The sequence below is a fragment of the Leiobunum rupestre genome, chromosome 6, assembly GCF_980474605.1.
Source record: "Leiobunum rupestre chromosome 6, qqLeiRupe1.1.hap1, whole genome shotgun sequence".
Taxonomy (NCBI): Eukaryota; Metazoa; Arthropoda; class Arachnida; order Opiliones; family Sclerosomatidae; genus Leiobunum; species Leiobunum rupestre.
The window spans coordinates 29,830,128-29,845,222 of record NC_143389.1 but is presented as its reverse complement, the minus strand read 5'-3'; positions in this window follow the sequence as shown (position 1 = coordinate 29,845,222).

The window sequence follows — 15,095 nt, the reverse complement described above, 5'->3', positions numbered from 1 at the left end:
GATTAACAAATCAATAAACTTGAATAATTATTCATATAAATAAGCCTGGCAGCTCTGTTTTGTTAACCACACTAAGAAAATAAATATAAATTTTGAATTAATTCCAGCTCCAAAATCCATTTATCTAGCAGATTGCCGTGTTGAAATGCCAAATTTTGGTAAATTTCTTCAGTCAAACAGGATTTTGAAGATACATTGACACTAGCAATTGATAACAAATCAATAAACTTGAATAATTATTCATATAAATAAGCCTGGCAGCTCTGTTTTGTTAACCACATAAAGAAAATAAATATAAATTTTGAATTAATTCCAGCTCCAAAATACATATATCTGGCAGATTGCCGTGTTGAAATGCCAAATTTTGGTAAATTTCTTCAGTCAAACAGGGATTTGAAGATACATTGACACTAGCAATAGATTAACAAATCAATAAACTTGAATAATTATTGATATTAATAAGCCTGGCAGCTCTGTTTTGTTAACCACACTAAGAAAATAAATATAAATTTTGAATTAAATCCAGCTATAAAATCCATTTATCTGGCAGATTGTCGTGTTGAAATGCCAAATTTTGGTAAATTTCTTCAGTCAAACAGGGTTTTGAATAAACATTGACACTAGCAATTCATTAACAAATCAATAAACTTGATAAATTTGTGATATAAATAAGCCTGGCAGCTCTGTTTTGTTAACCATACTAAGAAAATAAATATAAATTTTAAAAAATTCTTAAGAATAATGAATATTTCCAGCTCCAAAATCCATTTATCTGGCAGATTGTAGTGTTGAAATGCCAAATTTTGGTAAATTTCTTCAGTCAAACAGGATTTTGAAGATACATTGACATTAGCAATTGATTAACAAATCAATAAACTTGAATAATTATTCATATAAATAAGCCTGGCAGCTCTGTTTTGTTAACCACACTAAGAAAATAAATATAAATTTTGAATTAATTCCAGCTCCAAAATCCATTTATCTAGCAGATTGCCGTGTTGAAATGCCAAATTTTGGTAAATCTCTTCAGTCAAACAGGATTTTGAAGATACATTGACACTAGCAATTGATAACAAATCAATAAACTTGAATAATTATTCATATAAATAAGCCTGGCAGCTCTGTTTTGTTAACCACATAAAGAAAATAAATATAAATTTTGAATTAATTCCAGCTCCAAAATACATATATCTGGCAGATTGCCGTGTTGAAATGCCAAATTTTTGTAAATTTCTTCAGTCAAACAGGGTTTTGAAGATACATTGACACTAGCAATTGATTAACAAATCAATAAACTTGAATAATTATTGATATAAATAAGCCTGGCAGCTCTGTTTTGTTAACCACATTAAGAAAATAAATATAAATTTTGAATTAATTCCAGCTCCAAAATACATATATCTGGCAGATTGCCGTGTTGAAATGCCAAATTTTGGTAAATTTCTTCAGTCAAACAGGGTTTTGAAGATACATTGACACTAGCAATTGATTAACAAATCAATAAACTTGAATATATATTGATATAAATAAGCCTGGCAGCTCTGTTTTGCTAACCACACTAAGAAAATAAATATAAATTTTGAGTTAATTCCAGCTCCAAAATCCATTTATCTGGCAGATTGCCGTGTTGAAATGCCATATTTTGGTAAATTTCTTCAGTCAAACAGGGTTTTGAAGATACATTGACACTAGCAATTGATTAACAAATCAATAAACTTGAATAATTATTGATATAAATAAGCCTGGCAGCTCTGTTTTGTTAACCACATTAAGAAAATAAATATAAATTTTGAATTAATTCCAGCTCCAAAATACATATATCTGGCAGATTGCCGTGTTGAAATGCCAAATTTTGGTAAATTTCTTCAGTCAAACAGGGATTTGAAGATACATTGACACTAGCAATTGATTAACAATTCAATAAACTTGAATAATTATTGATATAAATAAGCCTGGCAGCTCTGTTTTGTTAACCACATTAAGAAAATAAATATAAATTTTGAATTAACTCCAGCTCCAAAATACATATATCTGGCAGATTGTCGTGTTGAAATGCCAAATTTTGGTAAATTTCTTCAGTCAAACAGGGTTTTGAATAAACATTGACACTAGCAATTGATTAACAAATCAATAAACTTGATAAATTTGTGATATAAATAAGCCTGGCAGCTCTGTTTTGTTAACCATACTAAGAAAATAAATATAAATTTTGAAAAATTCTTAAGAATAATGAATATTTCCAGCTCCAAAATCCATTTATCTGGCAGATTATAGTGTTGAAATGCCAAATTTTGGTAAATTTCTTCAGTCAAACAGGATTTTGAAGATACATTGACACTAGCAATTGATTAACAAATCAATAAACTTGAAAAATTATTCATATAAATAAGCCTGGCAGCTCTGTTTTGTTAACCATACTAAGAAAATAAATATAAATTTTGAAAAATTCTTAAGAATAATGAATATTTCCAGCTCCAAAATCCATTTATCTGGCAGATTGCCGTGTTGAAATGCCAAATTTTGGTAAATTTCTTCAGTCAAACAGGGTTTTGAAGATACATTGACACTAGCAATTGATTAACAAATCAATAAACTTGAATATATATTGATATAAATAAGCCTGGCAGCTCTGTTTTGTTAACCACACTAAGAAAATAAATATAAATTTTGAGTTAATTCCAGCTCCAAAATCCATTTATCTGGCAGATTGTCGTGTTGAAATGCCAAATTTTGGTAAATTTCTTCAGTCAAACAGGGTTTTGAATAAACATTGACACTAGCAATTGTTTAACAAATCAATAAACTTGAATATTTATTGATAAAAACAAGCCTGGCAGCTCTGTTTTGTTAACCACACTAAGAAAATAAATATAAATTTTGAATTAAATCCAGCTCCAAAATCCATTTATCTGGCAGATTGTCGTGTTGAAATGCCAAATTTTGGTAAATTTTTTTCAGTCAAACAGGGTTTTGAATAAACATTGACACTAGCAATTGATTAACAAATCAATAAACTTGATAAATTTGTGATATAAATAAGCCTGGCAGCTCTGTTTTGTTAACCACACTAAGAAAATAAATATAAATTTTGAATTAAATCCAGCTCCAAAATCCATTTATCTGGCAGATTGTCGTGTTGAAATGCCAAATTTTGGTAAATTTCTTCAGTCAAACAGGGTTTTGAATAAACATTGACACTAGCAATTGATTAACAAATCAATAAACTTGATAAATTTGTGATATAAATAAGCCTGGCAGCTCTGTTTTGTTAACCATACTAAGAAAATAAATATAAATTTTGAAAAATTCTTAAGAATAATGAATATTTCCAGCTCCAAAATCCATTTATCTGGCAGATTATAGTGTTGAAATGCCAAATTTTGGTAAATTTCTTCAGTCAAACAGGATTTTGAAGATACATTGACACTAGCAATTGATTAACAAATCAATAAACTTGAATAATTATTCATATAAATAAGCCTGGCAGCTCTGTTTTGTTAACCACACTAAGAAAATAAATATAAATTTTGAATTAATTCCAGCTCCAAAATCCATTTATCTAGCAGATTGCCGTGTTGAAATGCCAAATTTTGGTAAATTTCTTCAGTCAAACAGGATTTTGAAGATACATTGACACTAGCAATTGATAACAAATCAATAAACTTGAATAATTATTCATATAAATAAGCCTGGCAGCTCTGTTTTGTTAACCACATAAAGAAAATAAATATAAATTTTGAATTAATTCCAGCTCCAAAATACATATATCTGGCAGATTGCCGTGTTGAAATGCCAAATTTTGGTAAATTTCTTCAGTCAAACAGGGATTTGAAGATACATTGACACTAGCAATAGATTAACAAATCAATAAACTTGAATAATTATTGATATTAATAAGCCTGGCAGCTCTGTTTTGTTAACCACACTAAGAAAATAAATATAAATTTTGAATTAAATCCAGCTATAAAATCCATTTATCTGGCAGATTGTCGTGTTGAAATGCCAAATTTTGGTAAATTTCTTCAGTCAAACAGGGTTTTGAATAAACATTGACATTAGCAATTGATTAACAAATCAATAAACTTGAATAATTATTCATATAAATAAGCCTGGCAGCTCTGTTTTGTTAACCACACTAAGAAAATAAATATAAATTTTGAATTAATTCCAGCTCCAAAATCCATTTATCTAGCAGATTGCCGTGTTGAAATGCCAAATTTTGGTAAATCTCTTCAGTCAAACAGGATTTTGAAGATACATTGACACTAGCAATTGATAACAAATCAATAAACTTGAATAATTATTCATATAAATAAGCCTGGCAGCTCTGTTTTGTTAACCACATAAAGAAAATAAATATAAATTTTGAATTAATTCCAGCTCCAAAATACATATATCTGGCAGATTGCCGTGTTGAAATGCCAAATTTTTGTAAATTTCTTCAGTCAAACAGGGTTTTGAAGATACATTGACACTAGCAATTGATTAACAAATCAATAAACTTGAATAATTATTGATATAAATAAGCCTGGCAGCTCTGTTTTGTTAACCACATTAAGAAAATAAATATAAATTTTGAATTAATTCCAGCTCCAAAATACATATATCTGGCAGATTGCCGTGTTGAAATGCCAAATTTTGGTAAATTTCTTCAACAAACAGGGTTTTGAAGATACATTGACACTAGCAATTGATTAACAAATCAATAAACTTGAATATATATTGATATAAATAAGCCTGGCAGCTCTGTTTTGTTAACCACACTAAGAAAATAAATATAAATTTTGAGTTAATTCCAGCTCCAAAATCCATTTATCTGGCAGATTGCCGTGTTGAAATGCCATATTTTGGTAAATTTCTTCAGTCAAACAGGGTTTTGAAGATACATTGACACTAGCAATTGATTAACAAATCAATAAACTTGAATAATTATTGATATAAATAAGCCTGGCAGCTCTGTTTTGTTAACCACATTAAGAAAATAAATATAAATTTTGAATTAATTCCAGCTCCAAAATACATATATCTGGCAGATTGCCGTGTTGAAATGCCAAATTTTGGTAAATTTCTTCAGTCAAACAGGGATTTGAAGATACATTGACACTAGCAATTGATTAACAATTCAATAAACTTGAATAATTATTGATATAAATAAGCCTGGCAGCTCTGTTTTGTTAACCACATTAAGAAAATAAATATAAATTTTGAATTAACTCCAGCTCCAAAATACATATATCTGGCAGATTGTCGTGTTGAAATGCCAAATTTTGGTAAATTTCTTCAGTCAAACAGGGTTTTGAATAAACATTGACACTAGCAATTGATTAACAAATCAATAAACTTGATAAATTTGTGATATAAATAAGCCTGGCAGCTCTGTTTTGTTAACCATACTAAGAAAATAAATATAAATTTTGAAAAATTCTTAAGAATAATGAATATTTCCAGCTCCAAAATCCATTTATCTGGCAGATTATAGTGTTGAAATGCCAAATTTTGGTAAATTTCTTCAGTCAAACAGGATTTTGAAGATACATTGACACTAGCAATTGATTAACAAATCAATAAACTTGAAAAATTATTCATATAAATAAGCCTGGCAGCTCTGTTTTGTTAACCATACTAAGAAAATAAATATAAATTTTGAAAAATTCTTAAGAATAATGAATATTTCCAGCTCCAAAATCCATTTATCTGGCAGATTGCCGTGTTGAAATGCCAAATTTTGGTAAATTTCTTCAGTCAAACAGGGTTTTGAAGATACATTGACACTAGCAATTGATTAACAAATCAATAAACTTGAAAAATTATTCATATAAATAAGCCTGGCAGCTCTGTTTTGTTAACCATACTAAGAAAATAAATATAAATTTTGAAAAATTCTTAAGAATAATGAATATTTCCAGCTCCAAAATCCATTTATCTGGCAGATTGCCGTGTTGAAATGCCAAATTTTGGTAAATTTCTTCAGTCAAACAGGGTTTTGAAGATACATTGACACTAGCAATTGATTAACAAATCAATAAACTTGAATATATATTGATATAAATAAGCCTGGCAGCTCTGTTTTGTTAACCACACTAAGAAAATAAATATAAATTTTGAGTTAATTCCAGCTCCAAAATCCATTTATCTGGCAGATTGCCGTGTTGAAATGCCATATTTTGGTAAATTTCTTCAGTCAAACAGGGTTTTGAAGATACATTGACACTAGCAATTGATTAACAAATCAATAAACTTGAATAATTATTGATATAAATAAGCCTGGCAGCTCTGTTTTGTTAACCACATTAAGAAAATAAATATAAATTTTGAATTAATTCCAGCTCCAAAATACATATATCTGGCAGGATGCCGTGTTGAAATGCCAAATTTTGGTAAATTTCTTCAGTCAAACAGGGATTTGAAGATACATTGACACTAGCAATTGATTAACAATTCAATAAACTTGAATAATTATTGATATAAATAAGCCTGGCAGCTCTGTTTTGTTAACCACATTAAGAAAATAAATATAAATTTTGAATTAACTCCAGCTCCAAAATACATATATCTGGCAGATTGTCGTGTTGAAATGCCAAATTTTGGTAAATTTCTTCAGTCAAACAGGGTTTTGAATAAACATTGACACTAGCAATTGATTAACAAATCAATAAACTTGATAAATTTGTGATATAAATAAGCCTGGCAGCTCTGTTTTGTTAACCATACTAAGAAAATAAATATAAATTTTGAAAAATTCTTAAGAATAATGAATATTTCCAGCTCCAAAATCCATTTATCTGGCAGATTATAGTGTTGAAATGCCAAATTTTGGTAAATTTCTTCAGTCAAACAGGATTTTGAAGATACATTGACACTAGCAATTGATTAACAAATCAATAAACTTGAAAAATTATTCATATAAATAAGCCTGGCAGCTCTGTTTTGTTAACCACACTAAGAAAATAAATATAAATTTTGAATTAATTCCAACTCCAAAATCCATTTATCTAGCAGATTGCCGTGTTGAAATGCCAAATTTTGGTAAATTTCTTCAGTCAAACAGGATTTTGAAGATACATTGACACTAGCAATTGATAACAAATCAATAAACTTGAATAATTATTCATATAAATAAGCCTGGCAGCTCTGTTTTGTTAACCACATAAAGAAAATAAATATAAATTTTGAATTAATTCCAGCTCCAAAATACATATATCTGGCAGATTGCCGTGTTGAAATGCCAAATTTTTGTAAATTTCTTCAGTCAAACAGGGTTTTGAAGATACTTTGACACTAGCAATTGATTAACAAATCAATAAACTTGAATAATTATTGATATAAATAAGCCTGGTAGCTCTGTTTTGTTAACCACACTAAGAAAATAAAAATAAATATTGAATTAATTCTTAAGAATTATGAATATTTCCAGCACCAAAATCCATTTATCTGGCAGATTGCTGTGTTGAAATGCCAAATTTTGGTAAATTTCTTCAGTCAAACAGGGTTTTGAAGATACATTGACACTAGCAATGGATTAACAAATCAATAAACTTGAATAATTATTGATATAAATAAGCCTGGCAGCTCTGTTTTGTTAACCACATTAAGAAAATAAATATAAATTTTGAATTAATTCCAGCTCCAAAATCCATTTATCTGGCAGATTGTCGTGTTGAAATGCCAAATTTTGGTAAATTTCTTCAGTCAAACAGGGTTTTGAATAAACATTGACACTAGCAATTCATTAACAAATCAATAAACTTGATAAATTTGTGATATAAATAAGCCTGGCAGCTCTGTTTTGTTAACCATACTAAGAAAATAAATATAAATTTTAAAAAATTCTTAAGAATAATGAATATTTCCAGCTCCAAAATCCATTTATCTGGCAAATTGTAGTGTTGAAATGCCAAATTTTGGTAAATTTCTTCAGTCAAACAGGATTTTGAAGATACATTGACACTAGCAATTGATTAACAAATCAATAAACTTGAATAATTATTCATATAAATAAGCCTGGCAGCTCTGTTTTGTTAACCACACTAAGAAAATAAATATAAATTTTGAATTAATTCCAGCTCCAAAATTCATTTATCTAGCAGATTGCCGTGTTGAAATGCCAAATTTTGGTAAATCTCTTCAGTCAAACAGGATTTTGAAGATACATTGACACTAGCAATTGATAACAAATCAATAAACTTGAATAATTATTCATATAAATAAGCCTGGCAGCTCTGTTTTGTTAACCACATAAAGAAAATAAATATAAATTTTGAATTAATTCCAGCTCCAAAATACATATATCTGGCAGATTGCCGTGTTGAAATGCCAAATTTTTGTAAATTTCTTCAGTCAAACAGGGTTTTGAAGATACTTTGACACTAGCAATTGATTAACAAATCAATAAACTTGAATAATTATTGATATAAATAAGCCTGGTAGCTCTGTTTTGTTAACCACACTAAGAAAATAAATATAAATTTTGAATTAATTCTTAAGAATTATGAATATTTCCAGCTCCAAAATCCATTTATCTGGCAGATTGCCGTGTTGAAATGCCAAATTTTGGTAAATTTCTTCAGTCAAACAGGGTTTTGAAGATACATTGACACTAGCAATTGATTAACAAATCAATAAACTTGAATAATTATTGATATAAATAAGCCTTGCAGCTCTGTTTTGTTAACCACATTAAGAAAATAAATATAAATTTTGAATTAATTCCAGCTCCAAAATACATATATCTGGCAGATTGCCGTGTTGAAATGCCAAATTTTGGTAAATTTCTTCAGTCAAACAGGGTTTTGAAGATACATTGACACTAGCAATTGATTAACAAATCAATAAACTTGAATATATATTGATATAAATAAGCCTGGTAGCTCTGTTTTGTTAACCACACTAAGAAAATAAATATAAATTTTGAGTTAATTCCAGCTCCAAAATCCATTTATCTGGCAGATTGCCGTGTTGAAATGCCATATTTTGGTAAATTTCTTCAGTCAAACAGGGTTTTGAAGATACATTGACACTAGCAATTGATTAACAAATCAATAAACTTGAATAATTATTGATATGAATAAGCCTGGCAGCTCTGTTTTGTTAACCACACTAAGAAAATAAATATAAATTTTGAATTAAATCCAGCTCCAAAATCCATTTATCTGGCAGATTGTCGTGTTGAAATGCCAAATTTTGGTAAATTTCTTCAGTCAAACAGGGTTTTGAATAAACATTGACACTAGCAATTCATTAACAAATCAATAAACTTGATAAATTTGTGATATAAATAAGCCTGGCAGCTCTGTTTTGTTAACCATACTAAGAAAATAAATATAAATTTTAAAAAATTCTTAAGAATAATGAATATTTCCAGCTCCAAAATCCATTTATCTGGCAGATTGTAGTGTTGAAATGCCAAATTTTGGTAAATTTCTTCAGTCAAACAGGATTTTGAAGATACATTGACATTAGCAATTGATTAACAAATCAATAAACTTGAATAATTATTCATATAAATAAGCCTGGCAGCTCTGTTTTGTTAACCACACTAAGAAAATAAATATAAATTTTGAATTAATTCCAGCTCCAAAATCCATTTATCTAGCAGATTGCCGTGTTGAAATGCCAAATTTTGGTAAATCTCTTCAGTGAAACAGGATTTTGAAGATACATTGACACTAGCAATTGATAACAAATCAATAAACTTGAATAATTATTCATATAAATAAGCCTGGCAGCTCTGTTTTGTTAACCACATAAAGAAAATAAATATAAATTTTGAATTAATTCCAGCTCCAAAATACATATATCTGGCAGATTGCCGTGTTGAAATGCCAAATTTTTGTAAATTTCTTCAGTCAAACAGGGTTTTGAAGATACTTTGACACTAGCAATTGATTAACAAATCAATAAACTTGAATAATTATTGATATAAATAAGCCTGGTAGCTCTGTTTTGTTAACCACACTAAGAAAATAAATATAAATTTTGAATTAATTCTTAAGAATTATGAATATTTCCAGCTCCAAAATCCATTTATCTGGCAGATTGCCGTGTTGAAATGCCAAATTTTGGTAAATTTCTTCAGTCAAACAGGGATTTGAAGATACATTGACACTAGCAATTGATTAACAATTCAATAAACTTGAATAATTATTGATATAAATAAGCCTGGCAGCTCTGTTTTGTTAACCACATTAAGAAAATAAATATAAATTTTGAATTAACTCCAGCTCCAAAATACATATATCTGGCAGATTGTCGTGTTGAAATGCCAAATTTTGGTAAATTTCTTCAGTCAAACAGGGTTTTGAATAAACATTGACACTAGCAATTGATTAACAAATCAATAAACTTGATAAATTTGTGATATAAATAAGCCTGGCAGCTCTGTTTTGTTAACCATACTAAGAAAATAAATATAAATTTTGAAAAATTCTTAAGAATAATGAATATTTCCAGCTCCAAAATCCATTTATCTGGCAGATTATAGTTTTGAAATGCCAAATTTTGGTAAATTTCTTCAGTCAAACAGGATTTTGAAGATACATTGACACTAGCAATTGATTAACAAATCAATAAACTTGAAAAATTATTCATATAAATAAGCCTGGCAGCTCTGTTTTGTTAACCACACTAAGAAAATAAATATAAATTTTGAATTAATTCCAACTCCAAAATCCATTTATCTAGCAGATTGCCGTGTTGAAATGCCAAATTTTGGTAAATTTCTTCAGTCAAACAGGGTTTTGAAGATACATTGACACTAGCAATTGATTAACAAATCAATAAACTTGAATAATTATTGATATAAATAAGCCTGGCAGCTCTGTTTTGTTAACCACATTAAGAAAATAAATATAAATTTTGAATTAATTCCAGCTCCAAAATCCATTTATCTGGCAGATTGTCGTGTTGAAATGCCAAATTTTGGTAAATTTCTTCAGTCAAACAGGGTTTTGAATAAACATTGACACTAGCAATTCATTAACAAATCAATAAACTTGATAAATTTGTGATATAAATAAGCCTGGCAGCTCTGTTTTGTTAACCATACTAAGAAAATAAATATAAATTTTAAAAAATTCTTAAGAATAATGAATATTTCCAGCTCCAAAATCCATTTATCTGGCAGATTGTAGTGTTGAAATGCCAAATTTTGGTAAATTTCTTCAGTCAAACAGGATTTTGAAGATACATTGACACTAGCAATTGATTAACAAATCAATAAACTGAATAATTATTCATATAAATAAGCCTGGCAGCTCTGTTTTCTTAACCACACTAAGAAAATAAATATAAATTTTGAATTAATTCCAGCTCCAAAATTCATTTATCTAGCAGATTGCCGTGTTTAAATGCCAAATTTTGGTAAATCTCTTCAGTCAAACAGGATTTTGAAGATACATTGACACTAGCAATTGATAACAAATCAATAAACTTGAATAATTATTCATATAAATACGCCTGGCAGCTCTGTTTTGTTAACCACATAAAGAAAATAAATATAAATTTTGAATTAATTCCAGCTCCAAACAACATATATCTGGCAGATTGCCGTGTTGAAATGCCAAATTTTTGTAAATTTCTTCAGTCAAACAGGGTTTTGAAGATACTTTGACACAAGCAATTGATTAACAAAACAATAAACTTGAATAATTATTGATATAAATAAGCCTGGTAGCTCTGTTTTGTTAACCACACTAAGAAAATAAATATAAATTTTGAATTAATTCTTAAGAATAATGAATATTTCCAGCTCCAAAATCCATTTATCTGGCAGATTGTAGTGTTGAAATGCCTAATTTTGGTAAATTTCTTCAGTCAAACAGGATTTTGAAGATACATTGACATTAGCAATTGATTAACAAATCAATAAACTTGAATAATTATTCATATAAATAAGCCTGGCAGCTCTGTTTTGTTAACCACACTAAGAAAATAAATATAAATTTTGAATTAATTCCAGCTCCAAAATCCATTTATCTAGCAGATTGCCGTGTTGAAATGCCAAATTTTGGTAAATCTCTTCAGTCAAACAGGATTTTGAAGATACATTGACACTAGCAATTGATAACAAATCAATAAACTTGAATAATTATTCATATAAATAAGCCTGGCAGCTCTGTTTTGTTAACCACATAAAGAAAATAAATATAAATTTTGAATTAATTCCAGCTCCAAAATACATATATCTGGCAGATTGCCGTGTTGAAATGCCAAATTTTTGTAAATTTCTTCAGTCAAACAGGGTTTTGAAGATACTTTGACACTAGCAATTGATTAACAAATCAATAAACTTGAATAATTATTGATATAAATAAGCCTGGTAGCTCTGTTTTGTTAACCACACTAAGAAAATAAATATAAATTTTGAATTAATTCTTAAGAATTATGAATATTTCCAGCTCCAAAATCCATTTATCTGGCAGATTGCCGTGTTGAAATGCCAAATTTTGGTAAATTTCTTCAGTCAAACAGGGTTTTGAAGATACATTGACACTAGCAATTGATTAACAAATCAATAAACTTGAATAATTATTGATATAAATAAGCCTGGCAGCTCTGTTTTGTTAACCACATTAAGAAAATAAATATAAATTTTGAATTAATTCCAGCTCCAAAATACATATATCTGGCAGATTGCCGTGTTGAAATGCCAAATTTTGGTAAATTTCTTCAGTCAAACAGGGATTTGAAGATACATTGACACTAGCAATTGATTAACAATTCAATAAACTTGAATAATTATTGATATGAATAAGCCTGGCAGCTCTGTTTTGTTAACCACATTAAGAAAATAAATATAAATTTTGAATTAACTCCAGCTCCAAAATACATATATCTGGCAGATTGTCGTGTTGAAATGCCAAATTTTGGTAAATTTCTTCAGTCAAACTGGGTTTTGAATAAACATTGACACTAGCAATTGATTAACAAATCAATAAACTTGATAAATTTGTGATATAAATAAGCCTGGCAGCTCTGTTTTGTTAACCATACTAAGAAAATAAATATAAATTTTGAAAAATTCTTAAGAATAATGAATATTTCCAGCTCCAAAATCCATTTATCTGGCAGATTATAGTGTTGAAATGCCAAATTTTGGTAAATTTCTTCAGTCAAACAGGATTTTGAAGATACATTGACACTAGCAATTGATTAACAAATCAATAAACTTGAATAATTATTCATATAAATAAGCCTGGCAGCTCTGTTTTGTTAACCACACTAAGAAAATAAATATAAATTTTGAATTAATTCCAGCTCCAAAATCCATTTATCTAGCAGATTGCCGTGTTGAAATGCCAAATTTTGGTAAATTTCTTCAGTCAAACAGGATTTTGAAGATACATTGACACTAGCAATTGATTAACAAATCAATAAACTTGAATAATTATTCATATAAATAAGCCTGGCAGCTCTGTTTTGTTAACCACACTAAGAAAATAAATATAAATTTTAAATTAATTCCAGCTCCAAAATCCATTTATCTAGCAGATTGCCGTGTTGAAATGCCAAATTTTGGTAAATTTCTTCAGTCAAACAGGATTTTGAAGATACATTGACACTAGCAATTTATAACAAATCAATAAACTTGAATAATTATTCATATACATAAGCCTGGCAGCTCTGTTTTGTTAACCACATAAAGAAAATAAATATAAATTTTGAATTAATTCCAGCTCCAAAATACATATATCTGGCAGATTGCCGTGTTGAAATGCCAAATTTTGGTAAATTTCTTCAGTCAAACAGGGTTTTGAAGATACATTGACACTAGCAATTGATTAACAAATCAATAAACTTGAATAATTATTGATATAAATAAGCCTGGCAGCTCTGTTTTGTTAACCACATTAAGAAAATAAATATAAATTTTGAATTAATTCCAGCTCCAAAATCCATTTATCTGGCAGATTGTCGTGTTGAAATGCCAAATTTTAGTAAATTTCTTCAGTCAAACAGGGTTTTGAAGATACATTGACACTAGCAATTGATTAACAAATCAATAAACTTGAATAATTATTGATATAAATAAGCCTGGCAGCTCTGTTTTGTTAACCACATTAAGAAAATAAATATAAATTTTGAATTAATTCCAGCTCCAAAATCCATTTATCTGGCAGATTGTCGTGTTGAAATGCCAAATTTTCGTAAATTTCTTCAGTCGAACAGGGTTTTGAATAAACATTGACACTAGCAGTTCATTAACAAATCAATAAACTTGATAAATTTGTGATATAAATAAGCCTGGCAGCTCTGTTTTGTTAACCATACTAAGAAAATAAATATAAATTTTAAAAAATTCTTAAGAATAATGAATATTTCCAGCTCCAAAATCCATTTATCTGGCAGATTGTAGTGTTGAAATGCCAAATTTTGGTAAATTTCTTCAGTCAAACAGGATTTTGAAGATACATTGACACTAGCAATTGATTAACAAATCAATAAACTTGAATAATTATTCATATAAATAAGCCTGGCAGCTCTGTTTTGTTAACCACACTAAGAAAATAAATATAAATTTTGAATTAATTCCAGCTCCAAAATCCATTTATCTAGCAGATTGCCGTGTTGAAATGCCAAATTTTGGTAAATCTCTTCAGTCAAACAGGATTTTGAAGATACATTGACACTAGCAATTGATAACAAATCAATAAACTTGAATAATTATTCATATAAATAAGCCTGGCAGCTCTGTTTTGTTAACCACATAAAGAAAATAAATATAAATTTTGAATTAATTCCAGCTCCAAAATACATATATCTGGCAGATTGCCGTGTTGAAATGCCAAATTTTTGTAAATTTCTTCAGTCAAACAGGGTTTTGAAGATACTTTGACACTAGCAATTGATTAACAAATCAATAAACTTGAATAATTATTCATATAAATAAGCCTGGCAGCTCTGTTTTGTTAACCACACTAAGAAAATAAATATAAATTTTAAATTAATTCCAGCTCCAAAATCCATTTATCTAGCAGATTGCCGTGTTGAAATGCCAAATTTTGGTAAATTTCTTCAGTCAAACAGGATTTTGAAGATACATTGACACTAGCAATTGATAACAAATCAATAAACTTGAATAATTATTCATATAAATA